We start from the raw sequence: 27785 nt of genomic DNA, 5'->3' as shown, positions 1-27785 counted from the left end.
TACTGGTAAAATGATCTATCATTCTTATCCTTATCTCATAGATTAGGGAAATGAAGTTCATACATACTAAGGAACTTGCCCAGTGGTAGATATAAAATTCAAACTCAGATAATTTGTCCATTTTTATGCCTTGGTTCAAGCATCTTTTTGAAATGTAGGCTGTGTCTCAAGGAGTAATCCCCAGGTCCGGTGCCTGAGCTGTGTTTTAGGGAGAGTATAGAATTCAACACTGAAGGGCTTTACTGCCGCTATGGTTGCAGAAGGTTCACCAAGGGCAAAGAATAGACAGACAGAGGGCCCTTTGCCAGAGCTCCCCGAGCAGAACCAAAAGCTCCAAAGGCTCACGGAGTTTAATAAGCCAGGAAGAGGTAGAAGACCCGGGCACAGAGTACAGAAGCAAGTCTTAGTCACTGATTTTTCTCTCCCAAGACAGTGTGGGTACTGTTAACTGGCAAGAAGCTGTCCCATCAAAAGCAAGCAGAATGGATCAGAGAGCCTGTTTAAGAACAACTGCCTGAAAGTTTTCAAAATCTGTGTTATTTGAGACAAGGTCTCACAATGCAGCCCAGGCTGGCCTAGAGTTAATGATTCTCCCGTCTCAGCTTCCTGAATTCTGACATTAAAGGTGTGACCCACATACCTAGCTACCTGACACTCTGCAGCCGGCACATGGCCACTGCAGACATTTTACTGGGTACTTTTTCCAATCTTTTATCTTCTTAATTCAAGAGTTTCATTGATGCTAAATATCCGGCTGTTCAGAAATAATTGAGAAATTTCTAGTTTCTGTTCGTCTGTTGGCATTTAACTTCTGGATTGTCTGAAATAAAAGGAAAACAATTTGAAAGGGGGGAAGTTTTCATATAATATTTATTTTTATTATTTTGGTTTATGTATATATGTATATACCCATGTGTAGGTATGCTCATGTGACTGCAGGTGCCCGTGGAAGCCAAAGTGGTTGGAATCTCAGGAGCTGGAGGTACAGACAGTTGTGAGCAGCCCAATATGTGTGTGTGCTGAGGACTAAATTTAGATCCTCTGTAAGAGCAGCAAGGGCTCCTAACCACTGAGCCCTCTCTCCATGTTGCCAATAAACATTTGATGGAGCATATATAGGGCTTTGCTTTTTCTCATGACAGAGTTTGTAAATACTTTGTTTTCCCAGTGAATCAAATAATTCTCCCCAAAGAGAATGTTTCACATAGACTGAAGATGCAGAATAGAACTAAGTTCTGCCTTCGGAGAAATGCTGTAGGTTGAAAGCAGTGTCTTGGCCGCTATGTTAGCACAGCCTACTGCCTTTTCCCTGCATCCACTCACTGTTGTGCTCTTAGCTAATGCACAGGACTTGCACTGTGCCTTACAGGTTGAACATCTTCCTGAAGCAAAGATTCTGTTTCCTTTGTGGCATAGACTTGTTTCATACAAGATGATGGGGGAAAAAAAATTAAAGGCAGAGATGTGATTTTCTTTTTTGTCATCAAGGCTTTCTGCTTCATTTGTAGATCCACTTGTAACAAATTCAGAATTAACCCCCCTTTCCTCCCCTGCTTTTGAGTTAAATGGCAACACTGTCAAAGGAGGAAAATACTTAAGCATTCTCTCCTTTGGAGATAAGGGGCTTGACTGGTTGGCTTCCGGAATCTTCTCCCCACCTCATTCAATTATCCTAAAGTCCTCTTGGCAACAAAACTGACTGATACTTTCCACACTGGTCTTTAGTGAATGCCTCTTAAGTGGAAGATATTAACAATTTATCATACTTAAGAGTTACCGAGACCTCTGTAAGATCTGCTAATTCTCTTGGTACTTGTGTGCCTAGTCTGATAGCAAGCAGGAATGGGGGCTCTGGGTTTTATGCCGCTAATGGTCTTGTAGATTTGGTTCTGGGGCTGCCTCTGTGGGATGCAGAGGAGATTGGATAGCTGTAGACTCACTTCAAGTGGGAACCATCCCACCATCCAGTGTGTGTGGGGGTCTTAACACTCAGGCATCAGCAGTGCTTCTAGCACTATGAGGAAATACCCGCAGAAGCAACTTGAGAGGAGAGATTTTTCTCTGGTTCATAGTTTCTGAAGGAATGGTCATCATGGCCAGGAAGGCATGGTAGCCATAGAGGCTTGGCCTGTGGCATGGAGAGCGTTTAACATGGTAGATCAGGCAGCTGAGCCCTCAGCCTGGAAACCACCTTCCAGAGTCCAGTCCCAGCAACCCGCTGCTGCCTGTAAGGTCACAACCCCAAAGGCTCCAGTCTCCCAAGACAACACTACCATCTGAAGACTAAGTGTTCAAACACGAGTGTCCATGTAGGACATTTTACAGGTCACATTCTATATGTTATGCAATGGTAATGGAATCTTATGAATCTAATTCTCGTGGGAGAAGTAAACATGTCAATGTTTATAGCTCCAGAGATTCTCATCCAAGTTGGCCTATGTGGGGGCTTTCGCATGGCTATAATTGGTATTCACAGATTGTTTCCAAGTCTCCTGAAGGTAGCACTGGGTTGGGACACAGTGCCTGCCCAGTGCTTGGTAGTGGGCTCTTCCCATACCTCCTAGCGACTGCATTCCTGTCTTAGGTCAATGGACCCCAGGATCATAGATGGACTTAGCCTTTAGTGTCTCGACTCAGGATCAGCAACTGCTTCCTGGTTCGTTTTTGAGATTGCACTCTGGTTCCATAGAAGTGGCACAGAGGTAAACTAGGACCAGAGTAAGGACCTGAACTTAAGGCCTCCAGTCCTTGTGTACTAAATCTCTATCACACAGGTCTAATAAACGTCACAGCCGCTAGCAATTATTGACATCTTGTGTGAAATAGATGCATGAGAGAGTTACTTGTATCCAATGATCTGCCAGATAGGGAGGCCGAGGAAATTGAGGCTGCCTCCCTCCCTCCCCACAGCAAGCAGGTGGCAGGTCTGAAATGAGTTCAGCGCTCCCCAGCCTGTGCTCATCCGCTCTTAATCACTCTGCTATTTTGGAGCTGGTCTGAGGGTATAAGGTGTTGAACAGCAGCTGCTCCTTGTTTCGGCATCAGAGTCTGGTGGCAGCTGGCTTTGGTGTGGCTAGTGCTCACTCTTGGGGTTTTGCTTGACTAGGGACTAGGCCTGTGCCTTGGCTTCTCTTTTACCAGTGAGTAATCTGGTTTGAGGGACCCTATTTTGGTCAAGACTTTCCGCAGTGACTCTGCTCCTTAGGTCCAGCCTTTTCTTCCCTTGAGGTCTGCATAATACCTTATGCCTTTCTGCTGGGTGTGGGTTCTTTTTACTGCTCCAGTCATTCTAACCACAAACTTCACTCCTGTTTAGATTCCCTTGACCTTTCTTTGCCTTGTAAGTCCGGCATTTCCCTTTCATCCTTCCTGTGAGTCCTTGGTCTATGCTTTCACGCCACACCCCAGCTTCGCAAACGAGGTCCACAGCAACGGGAAGGGATGCATCAGTTCTATTATACGGCAGGCACAGCGGAAGCAAGGTGCTCTGTCATGTGAGATTGGCAGGTCAGTGGCTGAGTGCAGTCTGAAGAACCTTTAAAAGTCTATATTTATTCTCTATATATTCTATTATTTATTCTATATATAGAATTCTGTATGTGATGCATTCTGTAACTTTCAAGTTCCACAGAACCGGCCTTTGAATACCTGTAAGGGAATTTATCATCATTACCCAGTTAAGTGAACCTTTTTTTTTTTAAGATAAAAATCAATGACACACCACACTGTGCTATAAATTTCTTTAAACAATAGAAACTAAATAGGAAATGGGAGATTATTGTGACTACTTTCTAATAAATACATGCAAACTAAAACAGTGTCATAAAATAGCCTCAATTATGACCTGAAACTGCCTTTAGAATCATCTACAAGTTCTGAACAATGTTTGTTAAATTGAACTCATTAAATCCTAGGAACTTGAGAAAGTAAACATTTCTCAATCTGTTTTGATTATTGATTGGCTCCACATCTTTACTACCCCACAACAGGAAAGTAATAGCAAAACAAAACAAACAAACAAACAAACAAAAAACCAAAAACCATAGCAATGCTTTTTCTAAACAGTAGTCTAAAATAAACCAACACTCCCCGAGCAGCTGGTGTTCCCAGGTGAGTGGGGGTGGACTGTCACTCAGACTCCCTTTGTGGTAGCAAGCTAGAATGCTATTTGGCATACCTGCATACCACAGTCCAAGATTCAGCCATCTCCAGGCTGAATGACAACTGTTTGCTCCCCATTCTTTTCCCACAAGCTCATGAAAAAAAAATTCTCACAACCAGGCTTCTCCTGCAGTCATTAGCTGGAAACGGTCTCATCCGCAGAAATCTATTTTGGAGTTAGGATTGCTCCACTCCCCTACAAGTGGTGAAGCAACAGCTGCCATTTAATGAATGTCCTTGCTGACAGTTCCAGCTGATGAACACCGCCGTTTCCCCACCCGTGTGGATGCTCCCTGTGTCGCTCCCGGAGGACATGTTGAGTGGACTTGTTTGATTTCACCCTCTTTGCCACAGCTTTTTTTTTTTTTTTCTTGCATTACTTCCTCCAGATTTTAGCAATGCCGGAATGTGCATCAAGATTCCCGGTTCCCGGGGAATAATGTCCCAGTGCGTGCATGTGTTCCTGGTGATGTACTGGGATGGACTCTTTCCAAGACGAGCACGTGGAACTCTGAGCTCAAAGAGCAGAGAGGACAAGGGCAGGGAGCAGCCAGATGAAAGTGGCTTGTGGTTTCTCAAGAAGTGAAGAATTTTGTCAAATTGGACAAAATTAGACAAAAACAGAGCTCTTGTTTCCCACATAGTGCTAATGAAAGACGGGGATCCTACAGTTGGATGCCTGGCTGGAATACATTACCGTTTCAATTTCTGTTTCTAGACACTCTCCACAGTGCTGTCTCGGTTACTGCATGAGATTTCAAAGGACTTGGGCTATGTGGAAGCCAGTGACCCTAGAGGGAGGTCTCTCCATTTGCTTATGCTGAAGGACATGTCCTGGGACCCAGTCGAGTTCTTATACCCAGAGAGGAGGCTAGGCTGATGCTGAGCTGGGAGTCTGACCGATAGAACACAGGATCCAAGTGGCATGGCACTGGATGGCAAACAGTGGTCTCGGGTAGCAGCTGGCCTTTGTAGGTCTCACATGACACAGCTGAATTCTTCTACCACGTGAGAAAGCATGTCAGAGAAAGAAGGAGGATTTGGAGGTTGGACTGAGGTGGAGAAGAGGCACCCCTGGAATCTGTAAAGTGCCACAACTTCCATGCAGTGTCAAAGCAACTAGGTTATACCAAGTCCCAAGCAGAGAATGGGAGGTCTTAGTGTCTCCTGCTGGGCATTCCGTGGGCCTCACTCAGTCATTAGGTAATATCTGTTAAGGCTCATGGGCTGGGACGAAACACCCTGACAATGGCGACTTAAGAGAGGAAGGGTTCATTTTAGCTTTAGTTTTAGGAAGCAAAGTCCATCATGGCTGGTGGCTATGGCAGCAGATAGGGAAGGCACGGCAGTAGGAGCAGGAGCCTGACTCTTCCCTCACGTCTACACTCAGGAAGCTGGACGTGTGGGGAAGTGGGGCTAACGGTCTGCCCTCATATCCACGTCAGCGAGGAACTACCACCTAAGTGTTCTATAGCCTTTCCAAGCAGCAGTCGAGGTGACAAACATGCATCCAAACACACCAGCCTGCAGGGGCCAAGGTTGAGGTGCTATGTCAATATTGCACCCACCATCTGGACTCTCACAAGGACACAGCTGAAAGCAACACAGCCTCACTACCACATGACCAGGACCACTTACACTTAGGGGTGTCAGGGATACAGGTGGTAAGTTGGTTCTTGCTCTGGTCAATCAGGAATGCTGAAGTTGAAAGGGAAATAGGGCCGGGCAAACAAGATCTAAGGGAACAAAGCAGAAATGAATGGGACTGAAAGTCGCCGCTATCAGAGATGTTGGGACAAGTCTGCATAGCACTATAAATGTGGAGCTAGGAAGTTGTCGTTTTTCCTCTATGTGATAATTTTAATGTCATAAAAATATCATGATGAAAGTCTGCTATATACACACATTTCATCACACTTTAAACTGTAGTGGGTTTAATGAGCCCAGAAAATATGCATTTGTGGACTGGAAAATTCCTGACCCATACCACGCACACTGCTAGTATTCTTTGAGAACAGTGAACACTCTCACCACGTTTGAGAAGGGATGCTGAAGGCATCCTACACAAGTGTTTGCTTTGGGCCTTTTATAAGTTTGTGCACTTTGACAAAATACTTAATCTGTTGAATCCTCCAAGTGTCCAATGGCTGTTGAGCCAATAAACCCCACCAGCAGCCAGGGAAGTTTCGAAGCACAAGTGGAAAGTGTTGCCTTACCACGTATGAAAAGAAAAGTTGAGGCGCTGATCCAATACCCTCTTCTGGCCACTGTGTGTACCTGCGTCCATGTTCATACATAGACATACACATAAGAGAATTCATAAAATAAATCTTAAACAAATTGGAACTACATAAGTTAGAAACACTTTCATAGTGGCATCAAAATCTGTTTACATGAGATGAAGAGATTAAGGGGGAGAAAGAAAGAAAGAAAGTAAGAACCAAACCAAAAAAAAACCAAAAAACAAAAAACAAAAAACCCCAACCTGGCCATATACAGTTTTAGTGTTGGAGAGCAGAGACACATCAAACCCGAGGTGGCAGCATCATTTAACCAATAGGCTTGAATTGACTCTGGAGAAGAGAAATAGTTTCTCCATCATACTCAAATACATAGCAGAGGGACCAGAAATTTAAGTTAAAAAAATAGAACAAGATTTTAAGTTCCTCAAATATGTACATAGAAGTAGGTAGATAGCTGAGTGTGGGAGACCTTCTTAATCAAGAGCGAACACTCCAGGAGGTGGGGCCAGTGACCATGGCTCAGTGGACAAAGGGGATTGCTGCGAATCCTGATGAACTGAGTAGGATCCAGTCATGGTGGAAGGACAGAACCAAGTCCTCCATGGTGACCTCTAACCTCCAGTATGCTCTGTGGCACATGTACACATGCCAATACACACCAATACACGCCAAAGGTTTTAAAAACTCAGCGAAACCAAATAGTCAAGTAAATTTGACTCTGTAAAAGTTGGAGAAGACTCTTAAACAGGAAAGTAAAAACAAACAACAAAACCACCAACAGAACAGGCCAGGGTGCAGATGCCCAGAAGCCCGATGCTGGGAGAGAAGTCAGAGGATCAGGACTTCAAGGCCAGTCTTAGCTACTTACTGAGTTCAAGGCCAGCTTAGGCTCCTTACGACCCTGTCTTGTTCAAAACAGATGAAACAAAAATTACAAAGAACCTTCATGAACAAAGTTAAAATTTAAATAGCAATTTGTGATTTAGTAATGAAGACCAAGACCAATATCTTTAAAATAAGGATCTCTTTTAAAATGCCATTATAAAGAAATGGATAAATGACATAAATAGTTCTAATAAGCCCTTGGAGGACTGTTCAACCTTTCTGGGAATTAAAACTTCAAATTAAAAGAATTTGATATGATCTCAGCCAGCACATTAACAAAGGACTAAAGCATTCCGACATTAGTGGAAGTAGGAAATGGACACTATATATGCTGGTGGGAAATTCAACTGGGACAGGCTTCCTGAAAAATGATTCAATATTATGTGACAATATGCTTATAATCAGAAGGAAAATAAGTGCATTTCCATTCTGAAAAATAAGACTGCACACACACACACACACACACACACACACACACACACACACGTGCACACACAAACACACACAAGCACACACACACACACACACACACACACGTGCACACACAAACACACACAAGCACACACACACACACACACACACACACACACACACACACACAGGGGATGCTTCTGAGAGCACATTGTTTTCTTTTCCTCCTATTGTTCTCAAATCTGGCAGACCTAAAGACTTTTATTTTCAAAAACAGCCAGCATAGTTCTCTATCAGTAGTTTGGTAGATTTACTAGGGACATTTACTAGACTGGAGTTTTGAAGCAGGCTTATCAGGCTGAAGTAGTAAGCGCATCTTTGTAGCGTCTTGTTTCCTGAGTGATGCTATGGTCCAAGCATAAGCTGACAGCCCACATCATGGAGTGTCATGTGGGGTGGATGTGCTCCACAAGGGGAGCCCCGCCCACAGGGAGGTACGCGATCCCCGGATGCTTGACACTGAGTGGGCTGGTGCAGAGCAGAGATGGAAGTAGCATCTCCCCCGAGTCCCGTGTGCTCACATCCTGCTTCCCTCTGGGAGAGCCCTGTTTTGAGCAAAGCCTGCCCTGCAGCTAGACCTCATGACAAGCCTGCCGTTTGCTGTTTGATCCTGTGGCCGAGATGAGTAGCGGTGCGTGCTGGCTTTGTCTTTCCAAATGTGCTTTTTCACATACTGGTTTACTATTATGTGTGCACGCCAGACTCTGTGTGTGTGTGTGTGTGTGTGTGTGTGTGTGTGTGTGTGTGCGTGCACAGGACTGTGCAGGTCAAAGGAAAACTTTGAGAACTTAGTTCTTCCCTCCCACCTTCCTGTGGAATCCAGAAACGGAACTTGAGTAGCTCTCTGAGCCATCTTGCCAGCCTGTTATCTTTTTACCTTTCTCATACTCACACATGAAGACCGAATTCAACTATTACCCACAATTCTGTGAACGACAATGGGAGTCTGAACAGTGGTCATGGCTGTGCTTTTCTGCCTGGTGACTGCTGGATGAAGCACAGTTGTGCACGGCAGGTACCATTTGGCTTTTTCAGCTTTGAAGCACTCGGTACCTCATACGATGCTACCTGAAAATATGACTTAGAGAGTTTCAGCAGTGTACATTCCTATGTGTTAAATGTGCAGTACATGTTCTGAGTGGTGTGACCTCCTGAACCTCCCAGCTCTGTCCTGCCTGGGGATGTGGATCGACCAGGCTGGATACACTTCCTGCCAGGTCATCATCAGTAGCCACCTCTGTTATAAGATTAACTGTTTGGTACCTGGTGCTGTGTTCAGGTAACTGTTCGTTTCTTAGCAATGCTCCCAAAATACAGGACTGGTGAAGGGCAGAGATGAGTTTCCAAGTGCTTCTCAAAGGGGAGAGACACACAGACAAAGACAGAGAGAGACAAGGAACAAGTTGACATGAATTTTGTTATAATATATTGTTATACTTAGTCCATTTTGTTATTAACTCTGGTAGGTATCTAATTTACAAAATAAGCTTTATCCTAAGCATGCAAAAAGGTCAGGCAGGGTCAGTAGGGTTTGTGTGGTGAGATCAGCAGTTTCAGGTATCTACTGTTAGAATTATAACCTGTCCTTTCTTTCTACAGTGATTGTTCCAATTTAACTAGCAACACATTAGCCATTGATTTCATTTCTCTGTCTCCTTTCTTTAAATAGTTTATCTATGATATTCTCGTGTCTGTGTTTTGTATTATCTTCCAGTGTCTCCTGTATACAATCACATTGTGATGTGTGGGATGGGAATTGTTTTGTTTCGGGCTGAGTTTCTTGCATCCTCGCCCTCACTATAGAGTCAGACATTGACTTGAACCACTGGTCGCCTTCTGGTATGCTGCCCTTAGTGATGTGTCACACCGGATCCATGTGCAAGTCTTCTTCCCCTTCTCGGTCAGGCTGTCAGGGCCATCTTCCATGCAATCCTCTGCTTGTGCCTTATTTCCTCTTTTCCAGGTCTGCTTCCTGTTGTTTTCAGTTAATCTCAGAACATCCTTTACCATTAATATATATGAAAACTGCACAAATCAGAATGTATTTGTTAATATATGGACGTAAAAAATATATATTTTTTTAAAAAATAGTGTGTTGGGGGTGTGGAGTCTGTGCACACGAGTGCTCAGTTGTGCAGAGGCCAGAGGAAGGTGTTGGATTCCCCATACCTGGAGTTACTAGCCACTGTGAGAGCCATAAGGGTGTTGTGAAACAAACCATGCTTCTCTCAAAGACAGGCTCATGCTCTTAACGGCTGGACCATCTCTTTAGTTAACAACAATGAACCTTTAAACGTCAAGATTTGCTATAAATGTCTAGTTGTAATCCTAGTGATTCTCTGAGAAGTGTTTTCCCTGCAAAAGGGACCTGCGGCTTCTTCTGGATTCTTGTACAATTGACTATGAAGAATAAATTACCAGTCAATGTGGGGGCCAGACCAGAAACCTGGGAACAACAGGATGGCCAGAATCAACTTTCCTGGGTTTTAACATTTGTTTCTTCATTCTAGAATTGCATCTGCTACACTAAGGAACGGGGTCAGCATGCTATATGTATAATGATTACGAAAGTGTTTAATTGTATTAAGAAAGAGGCAGAATCTTGGTTACATGAGGCCTTCACCTACATTGTAGAAAATTCTTAAGTATGTTGTGTAGGAGGTTCCACTTGCACTAGCCTGCACAAGGCATTGGGTTCACCCTCCAGCAAAGCAAAGTAAATAAATAAACAAAAATAAACAGATTAGAACAATGGCTTGCTTTTGAAAGGAGTTTTGCAAATAGGGTATTTAAAGTATATACAGCTGGAGATAGATACAGTTTAGTTGTAGAGCAAACCTCTGGAGCAAACGTTGCCTGGAAGAAAAGACCTGGTGTTTCAGTAGGACTCAAGAGGTATAAAGAAGTTGTAACTTTTTTGCTTCTAAGTTCATTGACTACAATAATACTAATACTAATACTATTACTAGTACTAATCCTACTAATACTGAATTAAGCTAGTATAAAAAGACAGGTTTCATGTTGATATTTAAAAAATATTTATTATTTAATATACATAAATGCTGGATCTGTATGTACACCTGCAGGCTAGAAGAAAGCAGCAGATCTTATTATAGATGGTTGTGAGCCACCGTGTGGTTGCTGGGAATTGAACTCAGGACCTCTGGAAGAGGGACCAGTGCCCTTAACCACTGAGCCATCTCCGTAGACCCTCATGTTGATATCATATATATGACTACACTTTGCTTGTGTTTGTCCTTACTATGCTCCTGTCTTTCCTCCTTTCTCTTGCTGGTTCCTCTACCCAAACACTTTTGCTTCTGTTCGTGTTGTCATACATTCGAATGTGGGTGTGGATGTGTGTTGCAGTTAAGCCTAGGTTCTACAGTAGAGAAAGCATGCATTCCTTTGTCATTCTCCTTTCCCATTACCCTCTAATATTCTGCTTCCTTTAGACTACTTCCTCCTCTCTCAGTGCCTCCCCAACTTTGCTTTCACATCTTATACATTTAAATATTTGCATCCAGTTTCCACAGGGAACAATAAACATCTCTCTCTTTGTGACCAATTACACTTAACATGGTCTCCACTTTCATCTGTTTTTCTATAATTGACATAATTTCATCCACCTCTGTGGCTGAGCAGAATGTATACAGAAATATAAAATTTGCTTTATTCTTTTGATGAACATCTTGGCTGAGTCTGTGTCTTGGTTTTTATGAATACTGCCTGAGTAAACTCTGGTACTCAAGTATTTCTGTGCTGTGCTGATTTATATTCCTTCGGATATATACCCAGGAGCAGTGCAGATAACTTCTATGATAGCTGTGCTGTGAATTTTCTGAACAACTTTTTTATGGCTCTCCACAGTAGCTGCAGCAGCATAGATCTAATCAGTGATGAGTAAGGAATCCCTTCCCCCACAGCCTCGCCAGCATTTTGGTGTGTTCTTGATGACAGCTGTTGTCACTGGAATGAGACGTGTTCCCAGTGTAGTTTTACTATGCCTTTCTCTGAGGGCTGAGAATGATAAAAACTTTTGCAAATATTCACTGGCCATGTTCAGTTCATTTGCTCATTTACTGATGGTATATTTTTTGGTGTTTGGCTTTCTATGTAGATTCTAGATATCTAACTCCCCATCAACCGTTCCATTGCAAGGATGCTCTCCCAGTCTGGAGGTCATCTCTTCACTCTGTTGGTATCTTTCTTCTTTTTTGCTTTTCAGAAGCCTTTGCGTTTCATGCTATTTCATTTCTTGATTGTTGGAATTGTTTTTTCCTATGGTACTGGAGTTCTTTCGACTATGCCTATGTTTTGAAGGGGTTTCCTCCTGGTAGCTTCAGAGTTTCTGGTCTTTCTAAGGCCTTTGATCTATTTTGAGTTGATTTGGGTATAGGGTAAGAGGTATGAGTCTAGTTTCATCTTCCTGCTTGTGAACGCCCCTTTTCTCGGCATCATTTGTTGAAGGATCTGTATTTACCTCGTACACTTTCTCCCCAGCCATAATGATGGGATTTGTCCCTGGGTCTTCTATTCTATTGTAGTGACTGTGGTTTACTAGTTATTATTGAAAGCATAAAGGTGTTACATTTGACATGGCTACTTATTTCCCCCTTCACTTGGCCCTTCTTTGTTATGGTCAGAAAGTATAAACAAACACATTTAGTCAGAGGAAACTGCTAGCTGAACAAAGGTACGGTTTGTGTTGCTTTTAGTAATCCATGCAATTGTCATCTTCATAGACACATTTGAGAGAAGAAATAAATAGTTAATAAGAAAGGCAATGGTAAACAAATAGATACTCTATAGAAAGGGTTCTTTAAATTCTTTAAAAATAATTTATTACCACCACCACCATCACCACCACCACCACCATCATCATCCTCTCTCTCTCTCTCTGTGTGTGTGTGTGTGTGTGTGTGTGTGTGTGTGTGTGTGTGTGTGTGTGTATCTGTGATGGGTGTGAGTGCATGTGGAGGTCAAAGGACAACTTGAGTCAGTTCTCTCCCTCCACATTAATATGGGTTCCAGGAATCATTCCTGTCACAAAAATGTGTGGTTTTTTTTTTTCTTTTTAAAAAAACCTTAAAATTCATGAAAAAGTTACAAGTACCATTTCCTCCTGATGGCTGATATAAGCTTCTGTTCGGCCTTCTCATCATTTCTTCAGGATGTGTTACCAACAACACATGTGGTATGCTTCTGCTTGCTACAGTACACACAAGATTACTGACCTAACAGGGACACCTCTCTGCGGTGTAAGCCTCACCTCTTCTAGTTTCTGTGTCTTCTACATCAAGATGTCCTATGCCAGACTCTTGTGTTGGGTTGCCTCTCTTTAATTTATTTCAGCCTGCGACATTTCCTCAGTCCTTTGCTGACATTTCTAAAGACTACGGGTCACTTGTTTTGTAGAATGACCTTCACTCGGGGTACTTTCCAGTGATGGTTTGTGTTTAGACTTAGTGCTCTCATCTTCGGTGAAGCATTTGCCTTGTGCTAAATGCCAGGTTTCCGTTTTGATACTAGAAATATAATTTTATTGCAACAAGAAGGTCACGTTATTCCATATAGATTCTGTGAGACTCCATCCTTGATAATGTTAACACTTTTTTTTAGACCTTGACTCAGCATGTTACGAGGCGTAAACTGTGGTAGACAGTCATGCTGTTGTGATGGTGTAGCACGGGGCTTCATAATCTCCACACAGCTGACTTTTGGACTGTGTGAATGAACGCTGTAGGGACCGGTCCTGAGCACAATGGGGTGTCGATCAGCATCTTTGACTTAAATCCATGAGGGACAAGTCCATTCACCCTTTACTAACTACAACCAACTATGTCTTTAGACATTGCCTACATCCCAAGGGTAATACTACCCTCGTGGGTGAAAACTACTGCATTCCCTCACTTGGACCTCTGACTTGAACCCTGGTGGCCTGTAAGTCTTTTACGAGACTGAAAGAGAATAGTTGAGACAAACATTTTTCTACTTTGGTTCCATCACTGTTTAACTGAAAATACATTATGTCATATTATTTTATATTATATTATATTATATTTCAGTTTACTGCATTTATCAACAGCATCTTCAAATACTAAATATTGTTCACATTCTGGATAAGAAATTTGCCCGGTTTAAATTTTAATGTCCATTTCCCAGCAATTATCACCATGGGCAGACAATTTTTTGATGATGTTAATCATTCAGAACTTACTAGGAAACAACCCCCCCCCCCAAACCAACAGTTCCTACACTTTACTCTATAATAGATGTTTCTAATTCTATCATTATTTTCATACCTTTAAGAACACTGGTTTGCTTTACACGTTTTGGCAAGCAATTACTCTGTCCTTATACATGCTTGGTTTTATACCTTTTGAACCCTTGCTCACTTTTACCCCACTATTCTGTATTCCTATCGAGTTGCAAAGTCTTTCAGAATGAGAGATGTATGTAACTCTTTATTCCCGACAAGCATGGAAGATGAGTAAGACATCAGTAGCAGACATTCAGTGATCATGGGGTGTGGCTCGATTCAGCTGCTTGTGCTGGGAGGGAGAGCTAAATATCTTACTATAGGGCAGATGGCTGCCACACTTGCCTTCAAGCTAGCAAGTAGGGACATCTTGAATGACCCTTGTGGGGCTAGAGAGAAAAATCCAGGGTGTCAGAGAGGCTCTGGGAGGAATTATGATGCTCTGCCTTCCTTGTTGTCTCAGAATCCCTCAAAAAGGGAGTGAAAGGTTTTTGAATCTTTTCTTGTACTTCCTGAGATCTCCCCACTGTTACTACTTTCCCATTTAGAGACTCCGAGTGATAGAATTTTTCCTGAAAACTTTTGTAAAGGCAGGGAAAACACTTATATAGGTCCTACACTTATCATGTGACTCTTTTCTCTTAGAAAGTGGCTTTAAGAGAGACTGTTCTTTTTCATTTAACACACTATCATCAACTCGGTTCTTCCATTTCAATTTTTATTTATTTTTATTATTTTTTAAAATTTTTATTAGGTATTTTCCTCATTTACATTTCCAATGCTATCCCAAAAGTCCCCCATACCCACCCCCACCCCCCACTCCCCTACCCACCCACTCCCACTTTTTGGCCCTGGCGTTCCCCTGTACTGGGGCATATAAAGTTCATTTCAATTTTTAAAAATCAGTTTTTTTTATTTATTACTTTTCCGTGACTGATGACGTCTCTTTTCTCTTAAATTGTCTGTGGAATACTTAGTAAATATTCTTTATTTGGCATATCTTAAGGGCCCACAGCAGTCTCACATCATAAATAGGCACTTTGGGGATGTCAAAGCCGTGATCACTCTTCGTAGATTATCTCTGAAATCCAAAGCATCGCAGGACTTTCTCCAGTATAGTGAGTTGGAAAGTAGCCAGATTTGACTTCACACCCAGACCCGATTGCCTGAAAAAGCATGTACCCACCACACCCCAGGCTTCCTTCAAGTGTGGAAGACATGAAAACACTGAAATAAACATTGAGAAAAGAAAAGTAAAAATGTGGCCAAAAGACTTTGAAATGTAGATATATGCTGCTTTTTTTTTTCACTTTTCTTGGGCTCCACATGGAGTTTAGGAAGATGTAAAATTTGCCACACATTGTACATCAAGTCTCTGTGGCCAATAAACATGGACATAAGCTGATGTTTTCAGGGCTTTAAATATTTCTCCTTAAATAAATCTATTCAGTCCATTAACCATAGCTAATGTTTTCACTCTGGTCTGAGCATGTCACAGCTAACGACCAATGTGCAACAAGAAAGAAAAATGAGTCCATTCATGAATCATTCTCTGTTCTCACTTTAGACAAGTTAATTTTCCTTAAATTATCAGGTTCTATCTTAACCGTAGGCCATTTGTGGTTATCAAGAATAAATGTTTATATGTTTGGCCTTCAGTCTTACATTTCACAGTGAGAGCCAAATTCAATTAGCCTGGTAACACAAAAACACTTAATGTGCAAATTAAAATTTTGAAAAAAGGTTAATTCTGAGATTGTAAGTTTGTGCTGCCAATGGATATGGTACTAAGACTTGAACAAGAGTTTTCCTTTGATGAACATGTTAATATACTTAAACTAAGAGGATTTATTCCCCTTCCAAGTAGTCACATCAGAAATTAGAGAATATTTATCATGGCAGGCTGGGTGGATAATTCAAACTTCACCTGAAAACCAGACACAAAAGTAGAACACTCAAGATATCTGCCATCTTTATAATCCAAATGAGAAAAAGATGATAGGGCCAGGGTGTGATGGTAGCATCTTTGGATTCCCCAAGCCTATGAATGAAAGGAAGAATAGCTTAGATTTTACAAAGACTATTGTTTCATTGACTTTAACATTGAGTTTAAAACTGCTTTTCTCAGCTAGTGTGATGGTTAATCTTCATTGTCAATTGCCTGGATTAAGAAGCACCTAGGGACTTAGAGATGCTCACTTCTAGGTGTGTCTGTGATAGTGTTTCCAGAGACAACTAAATCAGGAAGGCTCTGACCTGATCAGTGTGTTGATCTCTTGATGGATTCATAGTATGATGGCATGTGAGCATGGCATTCTGCCCAAACACCATTCTCTCTCTCTCTCAAGATTATTTTATTTATTTATTTATTTATTTAATGTATATGAGTACACTGTAGCTGTACAGATGGTTGTGAGCCTTCATGTGGTTGTTGGGAATTGAATTTTTAGGACTTCTGCTCGCTCCGCTCTCCCCTGCTCAATCCAGTCAACTCTCCTTGCTCAGTCCCTGCTCACTCCAGCTCAAAGATTTATTTATTATTATACATAAGTACACTGTAGCTGCCTTCAGACACACCAGAAGAGAGGGCATCAGATCTCATTAAGGGTGGTTGTGAGCCACCATGTGGTTGCTGGGATTTGAACTCAGGACGTTTGGAAGAGCAATCAGTGTTGTTACCTGCTGAGCCATCTTGCCAGCCCCCCCCACTCACCATCCCAAATTGTGATCTGGAATATATCTTTCCTCCTTTCAGTTGTTTCTGGCAGGTAGTTGCTCACAGCAACAGGGAAAGTAACTAGTGTACTACATTTATTATAACTTCATTTTCTTTTGTTTTACATTGATGGCATAAAATGATTTAAACATTGAATTTAAATCACCATTGTGCCAGATTCTCCATATTAAAAGTTCTAATTTTACAAGTTATACTAGAGTATATATCCTTTGAATATCTCTCCTTCTAATGCTTAGTTATCTCTTTCGAACTCTTTACCACTATTGATGTGATGTATATACGTCTAGACTTTTCCATAGTTACTTATAGAAAAGAAGGTGTGTGTGTGTGTGTGTGTGTGTGTGTGTGTGTGTGTGTGTGTGTGCAGGCACGTGCATGTGTGTTAAATGAATAATGCAGGAGCTGGGAGTATAGTGTAGTTGGTAGAATGCCTGCCTAATAGGCTGGAAGCCCTTGGTTAGGATCCTCAAACCACATAGAAACAGTTATGGTTGCACTGCTTGAAGTCCCAGTACTTGGGAGGAACACACAGGAGAGTCAGAAGTTCAAGGTCCTCCTCAGTTACCCAGAACGTTTGAAGCAAGCCTGGGATGTGTGAGACCCTGTTTCACAACAACAACGAAACAGAAACAAAATAAAGTCTCTCTTATTGCACCTAACAGTATGTCTTATATAATCCTTCCTGTCAGTTCCAGTCGGTTCACCGGAGTTTAGACAGTTGCAACCTGGTCTTCCATAGAAGGAATGCAGCTACTTATTTAGCCATTCCTGTTTTTATAAACACATAGGCTGTACTTATTTTTTCACAGTCACAGATATCATTGAGGTAAAGATCCACACACTTGCCTCTTGGGGAGCATGGTTAAGGGGGGAGGGCATGAGCAGAATTCCAATGTAATCAGGGCTACAGCTCACCTCCTACTGGTTTTGCTTGCACCTCTGTTTTCTCCAGTTGTGTGAGAACATGCTTAGTGAATCTCAACTCCCCCATCAGGGTTGAGAGCCAGTTTATGTAAATCTCGACTATTTTTTAAAAAGATCTTCTATGAGCTGCTGGTTCATATTCGTACCTCTGTTTTCAGTTGAATTTTTCTCTCCTTACATGGCTTGAATGCAATCTTCTATTGTTACTCAGGTTGGAATGTCGTGTCCTATCCCTTGGGTGAGTTTCCTTCCTCCCCCCCAAAGCAACTTAGGGGAGAAATGGTTTACTTGGCTCACAGATCATGGCAGCATCTAGTTCATCATGCCTAGGAAGGCACAGAGGGAGGCAGGAGCCTGGGGCGGGCTGCCACACCACTTTGGCAGTTCAGAAGCAGAGCAGGAACAGGAAGTGGGGCCAGGCTATAAATAAAACCTCAAAACCTGCCTCCAGGGATACACTTGGTCCAGCAAGGCTTCACCGGCTCAGAGTTCCATAGCTTCCATAAGCAGCACCACCCACCGGGAGCAAGTGCTCAGACACACGCGCTCATGCCGGACACTTCACAGTGAGGTACACTGTGGCCCCTGCCTGGGACTTCCCGCATTCCTCGGTTTTAAATGGCTAATGCTTTTTAGACTTCATTTCACACAGGTTTCCAATTCCAGAGTCATGCTTATTCCTCGGGATTTTCTTTCAATCATTTCTTACCACTGGGGAAAGCTTTTAAAAATCTTTACTGACATATTTACTATATGTATTATTATTTTTGTGTTTGTGGTATGGCTGTGTGGTCATGGGGTGTCACACTACATTAGGTCAGAAGACATCTCTTTGGGAGTTGGTTCTCTCCTTCTCCTTGGGTTCAGAGGCTCCAACTCAGGTTGTCAGGCTTATGCTATTTCAATGTTAAGTCGGATTATGTGTTTTTCTTCTCTGCTCCGCACCTTACCGAACTGAAAGTGAAGTCTTGATTGGTGCATGATGCAGGAGGGCTGAGCTTATTGTGGGTGGTGCCACCCCTGGGCTGGTGGTCCTGCATCCTTTAAGAAAGTAGGAACCAGTAAGCAGCACCCACCACTACCACCACCCATGGCCTCTGCATCAGCTCTTGCCTCCAGGTTCCTGCCCTGTTTCACTTCCTGTTCTGGTTTTCTTCACTGATGGACTATAATGTGGAATCATAAGCCTTTCCTCGCCGACTTGCTTTTGACCATGCTGTTTATCACAGCAATAGAAATCCTAACTAAGACATCAGTTTTAGGCCATGATAAGAATTTTGCCTGTTCCTTGAAAAGGGTTTGGGGCAGAGAAAGAGCTTAATCTGACTTAACGTTTACATTTTATATAACTCAGAGGCTTTTTGTATCACTCCTGGATTACAGTGACAGTGCAAACTAGCCATGGAGGCCTGCAATTCCAGCACCTGAGATAAAAGAACTGACATGAATTTCAGGCTAGCCTGGGCTACAGAAGAATTCAAGGTCAGTCTTCACTACAAAATGAGATTCTGTCTCAAAACCACCACATGAAACAACAAACAATAAAAACCAACAGAAGAAACAAATCTGAAGGGTGTTGTCAATGGGTGTGGTCAATGGGTATGTTGTCAATGGGTATGGTGATCCATGCCTATGATCCCAGAACTCAGTCAAGCAGCCCAAGAGCAGAAATCTACAAGTCCAAGACCAGGATGACAGGGGTACTGTTGTGTGGCAATATCCTGGCAGAAGATGCAGCTGGATCTGGAGTGGAAGCAACATAAGCAACGCAAAGATGGCGTTCTAGGATATGGGGATGTGAGTGAGAGATAAAGGAAGGACTCTGAGTCTCACACAGCAGCCTGAAGAATGGAGTGACCTACGGGGTGGTGACCAATGGAGTGGGGATAGTTGCAGGAGTAGGACCAGAGAGAGATTGCATTTGCGCACGTTGAACTTGCAGATGCCTATTTAAACACAGAAGTAAAGATGCTGACTAGATGGCTGCATATGCAAAACACAGTGAGAAGCGTCCAGAATGGAAGGAGTGTTATTGACAGGTGAGCAAACACACTCTCCATTAATGAACTGCAAGTCTTTGTACGTCAGAAGGTGCGATTCAGCTAGCTGTGAGGTGGGATAAAAATACCGTTTTGTTCTTCGCAGGAACGAGGAGAACTGTGTATAAATTCGGCTTCACAAGTCGCCACAAAATAGTCAGGTATTAACTTTGACATTAAGAAAAAGCAGTGTTTCCTCAAGGCACGGAGGCTTGGTGTGCAGGACTTCCTAATTCTCATAGCAAGCACTTTGGTCTTTTGTTAGTATCAGTGCTGCACTGGGAGGAATTTCTATGTGAAAGAATAACTCTTCAACGGTAAGCACCGGGGCATCAGGCCAGCGTCTCAGGAAATAAGTTAAGCAGGTGTGGAACTCTGTAATCCCAAGGATGACATCAAGGTCCGATGTCTTGGATTCTTAAGAGCAGACAGGGAACAGCCCAACCTCTCTGCCAGAATGACCTCTATGAAGTGTCATATTTCCCTTTAAATATTTAGTCATCATGATAGTTTTCCATGGTTTTAATTCATAAAATATGGTTGTTTTTTTCAAAGCCACAGGAGCATGACAGGGTTGGTTTTTTTTTTCTTTTTTTCTCAGCTGTCTCCTTCTTTCTCTGCATCATTTTTTTTGTCTTATTCTCAGTTAACACTTAATGTGAACAATTCAATTATGATTTTCTTTCAGAACATCTATATGCATTTCTGAATAAGAAAATAAGGTGATATAAAAACACTAGTCCAACTCATGGCTAAGGCTACAAATATAACGAAATTATACAGGTAAACTTAGATAAGACATATCCAATGGCTTATGTTATAATTCATTCCTTTATTTCCTCTAGTTAAGAGTGTCTTTTCTGGGTTGAATGTGTTACAGTGGCTCAGGTTACTATAGGGTTCCCAAAAACACAGCTTCAGGGGAATCACGTGGGTTGACACTGGAAACTTACGTACATTGCCAATTTTTAGCTGTTTTAATTGAGCAACCCCAAATTATGTATTTATGTGAGAAAAAGATGTTGTGCCATGTTTTCCCTTGGGAAGGACCAGGTGCTTCTCATTTTCTTTAGTCTCACCCCAGCCACTGTATGCAGCTAATACACTTATGACAGAACAGGATATTTCACTGACTTCAATGACATTTTATTAAAATTTTTAGTGTGCCAAATGATGTGCACACGTGTGTGATCCCACATATCAGAGAAGATATACGATGTTCTCCCTCCCCCTCCACTCACCCCTACAGTTCCCTTTCGATTTTTATCTCACACACACACACACACACACACACACACTTAAGTGTATATTTGACATAAGAGAAAAACATAATATTTATTTATTTATAAATATTTAAAAAACATTTAATGTGACCATCTCTGGGACTACCCATTTTCTTGCAAATAATATATAATTCCGCAGTTCTTTCGAGGTGGATGAGACTCCTTTCTGTGCACATTCACTTGTTGGCGAGCATGTAGAGGATTCCGTACCTTGGCTACAGTGAGTAGTGCTTCAGTAAACACAGAAATGCAAGCATCTTCTTGGTAGGCTGATTTGGAATAGATGCTCAGGAGTGATGTGCACAGCTCATTATAGTAATTCCATTTTTAGTTTTTAAAGAACTCCAGAAACCTTTACGGTGCTGCTCCAGTTTATTGTCCATCAGCAGTGAATAAGAGCTCCTCTTTCCTTGTATTTTTGACAGCATTTGTCATATTTTTCCCCCAATGATAGCCATTCTGACTGGGGTGATATAGAATCGCAAATCAGTTTTCATTTTGTATCTCCTCTCTGGCTGAGGATGCTGAACAGTTTTGAATATCTATATTGCCCATCTGCAATTCTTAATAACTATTTGTTAATTCATTATTATCATTTTATGTGTTGCCTGCATGTGTGTCTATGTACCACATGTATGCCTTGTGTTTGTGTTTTGAGAAGATAGTGTAAGATCCCCTAGAACTGCACTTACAGATGATTAAAAGCCATCACGGGGGTTCTAGGAATTGAGCTCGGGTCTTGTGGAAGAGCAGCCAGTGCTCTTAATCACTGTGCCATCTGTCCAGTCCATAAGGATGGCTTTCCTCTCTCTCTCTCTCTCTCTCTCTCTCTCTCTCTCTCTGTGTGTGTGTGTATGTGTCTGTCTGTCTCTTTCTCTCTCTGTTTAACTTTGGGAGTTCTTTGTAGACTCTAGAGTCTATATACTAATTCTGTCCAGTATATAGTTGGTAACATTTTACCTTCTGTAGGCTACCTCATCTTTCCCTTGAAGATAGTCTCAGGGATTTCATCACCCACCTTTTTGTGTACTGGATATTAAATGCCAAGAAGTTATCTATAAAAGACCACAGTACATTCCTTTCTTCACGTGACTGTAGTTGAGATAACATGGGAGACAGTGGTGAGCATGGGAGGTGCACTCCGGCAGCAGTGCCCTGGGAGGAGGTGTTGAGAAGGCATGCCCCACCCCTGGCCTTAAAGCTCTTGGGTCACAGGCATATCTCTTTCTCATCAATACAATTTGTCTACTCTGGGCCAAGAGATAAATATTTCAACTTCACATTTTTTTCCACATTCAGTCTTCTAGTTTTTTTTTTTGTTTTTTGTTGTTGTTGCTGCTGTTGTTCTGGTTTTCTATTGTGGTTTTTGTTTTGAGACAGGGTCTGACTCTGAAGCACTGGCTGGCTTAGAGCTCACTAGGTAGACTAGGTCAGCTCCAAAAAGCTCAGAAATTCACCTGCCTCTGCTTTCCAACTGCTGGATTTAAAGGGATGTGCTGTCATGCCTGGTTTCATTTTTGTTTTTATTCCAATATAACTGTCAAGTTCTCAAGTACAAATGACATCATTGACAACAAAACCAAAATAAGCATCTGAGAATGTGGCCCCTCCCTCTCACTCGTCACCCTGATCTTCCCTCCACCGCTGTTCTTGAGTGACTGTTGTTACAGTGGGCAAGGCAGAGGAGGGAGTGCAAGAAAGGTGACTTCTCTGTCTGAGTAAGGCTGAAGCAGTGGTGTGGAATTACCCTTCTGTGTATAGTCTCTGAGTAATAGCACACACTGGGTAAGAGGCTTGGTTTGAATTTGAAAGAAAATGGTATTAGAGTTTAGAGTCAGGGAGAAAGGAGATTTCCTTTAGCAATAGCGGTGCAAAGCTTATTCTTCACGGCTCCTTCCCACCTTCTCTGTACATGCACATACACACTGATGCACTTCTATGTGACTCAGATGAAAATATTTTGTAAGATCTTCCTCTTATTCTTCTCCTTTTCTCCCTCTCTTCCCTTCTCTTCCTCTCCCTCCTCCTCCTTCTCCTCCTCCTCCTCCTATGATAGAAAGACTCACTATGTAACTCTTGGTTGGCCTGAAACTATGTAGAACAGACTGGCCTCAAACTCACAGTGACCCTCCTACATTGGCTTCCCAGGTGCTGGGATTATAGGCCAGTGCTTCTACACCTGGTCAACTTACTCTTTTTTTTAATCCCTGACCTTCAGGATGTATAGTAATCTGCCAAGAAGGGCAAGCTAGCCTGGAGCCGAAAATGGCGCCGCCTCAGAAGCTAAAGATGGCCTAGTCGGCCATCACTGCAAAGAGAGGCCCATTGGACTTGCAAACTTTATATGCCCCAGTACAGGGGAACGCCAGGGCCAAAGAGGGGGAGTGGGTGGGTAGGGGATTGGGGGGGTGGGTATGGGGGACCTTTGGGATAGCATCGAAAATGTAAACGAGGAAAATACCTAATTAAAAAAAAAAAGAATACAAAAGACTAATTTAATAAAATTAAAATTAAATTTGATAAAATTAAATTTAAATTATTTTTAACATTACCTGCATTATGAGAATTTTAAATCAAATATGGTTATAGAGAATATTGATCATCCTCTTTGTACCTCTACACCTATACAATGTATTTTGTAAAGTCATTGCTCATCGAAATTATTTGGTAATTTTCAGATTTCATGATTTCAAATAAGGAATATTTACTTTTATTTGTCAGGTTCAAACTATAGTAGGAATACTTAATTAGGTCACAGCTGAATAATTATTTAATTTCCTGTATTAAGATTAATTCTATAATATATTAGGAAAATTGGGAGGAGTACAATCAATATCTATATGGAAAAAGAAAATCTCTTTAAGATTATTAAAAGAATTTTTATGTTAAAAAAAAAAGAAGGGCAAGCTAGTTGTGTGCCATTTATTGTCTTGATTGGGCCAGTGTCCCGTCTGTTAGGTTGGTGACTCACATAGCTGTGCTCTTTTTCTAGTATTCTTTGCCCCATGTGCACAAATCCTGAAACTAAAATGTTCAAATTTGTGCTACATGGGGACTCAGGAGCTCACGTCACTCCGCAGCTGTCATGTAGACCTGACTGGTGGTATTTAAACTATTATGTCTCGGTGTGGTGCAGCCAAAGCTGGCCCCTAAAGGTGTCAATATGCAGAAAGGGCAGATGCCTGTAGACTTCACCTTTGGTAGAAGTGGGGATGGGGTGGGGGAGGAGGGAGAGAAGGTAAGAGGGGAACAGATGCCTGTAGATTTCACCTTTGTTGCAGGCAAGGATGGAGAAGGGGAGGAGAAAGAGAAAAAGAGGGAGAAAGGGCAAGGGGGTAATTGTGGAAACAGACTACATAGGAAACTGAAAGGTAGGGTCAGAGCTAATGGCTCCCTCCACGGAAGGGTACTATGAAAGCACACAGATACTGCTGGATTGTCAAAGTGTACAGCAGCCCTCTATGCCTACCTGAGAGTTCTTGTAGGTGGCTTTGAGAGAATGCTTCCTGTTGCTCCACTTGAGCATCCACATTGAACTCTCTTCTCCTGAGTCCTTTGCCACAGGGACACACTTCAACCTTGCCCTCAAGAGGAGTCCTTGACTGTTCTCTAATGCATGTCTCTAGGCTCCTGCAAATGGAGATGACATCATATAAGCACCTTCATTTTGATATAAGCACCTTCATTTTGCCTAAGAGAGAACAAAGGAAGCCTAACGACACTGCATCATTGACACGTCCACATCCCCGTGACTACACTCTGGTCCCTAGCTCCGAGTTTCCCGTGAGGATTATTACATGATGAGGACAAACTTGAAATTTGTCTCTGTACTTTGAGCCTAATTCATTTAACTTTTTTTCTTTATTCTCTAAACACGTAGAAAAATATTCATAATATTATGCTAAGTGAAAATACATATACGATCCTGCTTTAAAAATATACTGACATAATTTTAGAGAATGGAAAAATTCTATGTCCGAGCCAATAAATATTCTCCTTCAGTGTCATGAGAAGTAATAAAATGGGTGTTCTGGAGTTCAACTTGTTTGGATTCAAATTCCAGTAAGAAAGTCATTTTTTTCTCTATACCTCAGACTCCTTATGTGTGAAGTCTGATGATGACAAAAGACTAGAGCAATGGCAGGAACACTGCAGGGCTTCGGGAGGACTGCTAGTCATTGCTGGCTGTTGGCTGTGGTAGGCTCTAAGTACTTTTGAAACTCAGAGCCAGGGTTCAGTAGCATATCCTTTCTCAAAATAACACTGCCTTGAATTACTTACAATTACTTAACATACTTGCAAGGGACTAATGTAAATATTTGGGAAAGCGGACTCCCCGGAAACACATAGCGGTTTGAAATTCTGAGGATTATCTTGTAACTCTCTTACGAATGCAGAGTGTGTGGGTAAACCGAATGTGGAAGCAGGAACTTTTTGACAGTTGGTAAGCCTGAAAATGAAGTGCATCTCTGCTAAATCAGTGGACCATAAAGCACCACCAGCAAAAAAGAAAAAGAAAAAAAAAAGATATGCCCATGAGGGAGTGTGGACATTGTGAACGATAAGGACAGGGTAGATGCTCCAAGGAAAAATTAGAAAGCATTACTCAGAGTCGAGGCAGGGCTTCAGGGAGGGCGATGGCCGGGTGAAGTTTGAATGATGAAGTCGGGGGTCTGAGAAAGCAGTGAGTATTTCTCAACATCTTCCACACAGAATATGTCTTAAAATTCTTTTTTGCTGTTGTTGGGTTTTTTTTTTTGTTTGTTTTTTGTCTCATGTAAAATTTCTTTTCATACAGGGAGTGCTTCTTTAAATACTGTGGTTCAAGCAATTATTCTCCTAAATTCATCCCCGACACACAAAAATAATACCAGTAACCAACACACTGAACATAAAACTCAAGCGCCACCTTTAAGGAAATTCAGCTCCTACTTTAAAATATTTCTAAAAGCGGTGGCAAGGGATCATCCCGGACACTTGCAGAAGAGAAGCAATAAAATTCCGTCTGTTAATATAAAAGCAAGCCGGATCAGAGACAGCATGCAGTGCCGTTAGGTCTTAGGTCATTAGATTATCTTGGCTGCCTCTTTACTTAGATGAGCCACGCTGCTTGCTTTGGGCCTCCAAGCAAACCGTATGTGGCAAGAATTGACGTACGACTACGTTTCCAGTACACCACTCTGTGTTATTTCATAGGCCTCTGACATTTGGCCTTCCCCCAGAACAGATGCTGGTAGGCTCCATCAATGCCTCCCTTCCCTTTCCTTTTGTGATACTTACTAACTTCTTATGGTGCTTTCTATTTAAGTCACTTCTCCACATCTAGGAGGAACTAGGGCCTTGGAAAAGAAAAGTCAATCTCTCTCAAAGACCAGAACAATGAGTCTTTGTAGGGCAAAGAAAAAGTGAGACCTGAGGGTAGAGATAATCACTGCTCACTCCAAACCAGTGTTTTCCCTCCCCCCTTCTTTCCTTAATAAAATTATTAGTGGGGAAATAAGATTTAGAAAAATATTTGGAGGAGAATTGTATCCCAAACCCATAATGGCTCCTTTTTTCCTAGTCAGAGGCCACCCAGAGACTTAACTGATGCTCTCTTGAAGACTCCTGAAGGCATCCACTCTTGGGTAGCTGAAGTGCATCTCCTTCAGTGGTGAGATTTCCGGGCCACACAGAAATGGAAGCAGCTTTCTGGTTTTTGCCTCCAAGATGACCAGCTTTGCAGGTCATTAGCTGCAGGGCTTACAGCTAGCCACTAATTCCCTGAGACTTAGCAGCAGAATCTCTGCTTAGCCTGTGTGAGGACCTGGGTTCAATCGATAGCATCCTTCCCCACAAAATGGAGCAGAGATTAGATGTTCTCAAAGGTCATCCTGGACTGAGATTTCTCAATTTTGCTTATATATATATATATATAGTGTGTGTGTATGTGCGCATGTGTGTGCCTGTGTGTGTATGTGTACATACACATACACACACATGCACACACACTTTGGAGGACTATGGAAGAAAATAATTGTGAATGGCAAATGGGAGTAGGGTAGGGATAATCTTGATAATCTTCCTAGATTTTTTTTTTTTTAAGTTTTGGAGTTTTTTTTAGATTTATATTTAATTCTCTCTCCCTCCTTCTCCCCCTCGCCCTTGGTGTGTGTGTGTGTGTGTGTGTGTGTGTGTGTGTATTTAAACTTGTGTGTCAGGTACTCAGGAATCCAGAAGAGGCTATTGGATCACCTGGAGTTATAGCACAGGGGGTGTTGGGAACCAAACTGCTTTTAACCCTGCCCCGAGTTTAGGATTTTTTACTTCTACCAGTCATTTCAGAAAGTAGAGGGACCATTAGCTAATGAGTTACAAGCTGACTCTTCTGCTGTAAGCTCTCCAGAATTTACATGTAAAAAGAGTTTTTATTAGTAGTTTCATTTAAAAAATGATGTCTTTTACTTTTGAAGTTATAATACAATCATATTTCTCCCTCCTCCTTTCTCCTTCCAAATGTCCCATATAATCCTCTTTGCTTTCTTTCACATTCGTGGTCTTTTAAAAATTATTGTTGTTATATGCACATATGTATATTCCTAAATATAACTTGATTAGCCTGTATAATGTTACCACTATATGTGTTTTCAGGGATGACCATTTAATATTGCATAACCACTTGATAATCACTAATTTCATTTTATTATCAATTTGTCATTCATAGATCCAAAAATTCAAACGGGTCATTTGAAAAGCACTAACAGAAAAAAAAATAATGATAATAACACCCAGGAGTGGTGA

The 27785-nt window shown here is 41.8% G+C and overlaps 1 protein-coding gene across 4 annotated transcripts in view; it reads left to right on the top strand.

Moving 5' to 3' along the window:
* Filip1 (filamin A interacting protein 1) overlaps window positions 1-27785 on the top strand; it is a 207834-nt gene that overhangs the window by 42550 nt on the left and 137499 nt on the right. The window contains exon 1 of one of the 4 annotated variants that reach the window (NM_001357353.1): window positions 8221-8391. The exons of the other annotated variants lie outside the window; for them this stretch is intronic. The gene's annotated coding sequence lies outside the window, so the exon portion shown is untranslated. Of the gene's footprint in view, window positions 1-8220; window positions 8392-27785 lie in introns of those variants that run through there. 4 annotated transcript variants of the gene reach the window in all.

Source organism: Mus musculus, chromosome 9 (genome assembly GCF_000001635.26).
Source record: "Mus musculus strain C57BL/6J chromosome 9, GRCm38.p6 C57BL/6J".
In the NCBI taxonomy this organism is placed as follows: Eukaryota; Metazoa; Chordata; class Mammalia; order Rodentia; family Muridae; genus Mus; species Mus musculus.
Note: the sequence above shows the minus strand (reverse complement) of the source record. Positions and strands in the feature narration are given on the sequence as shown.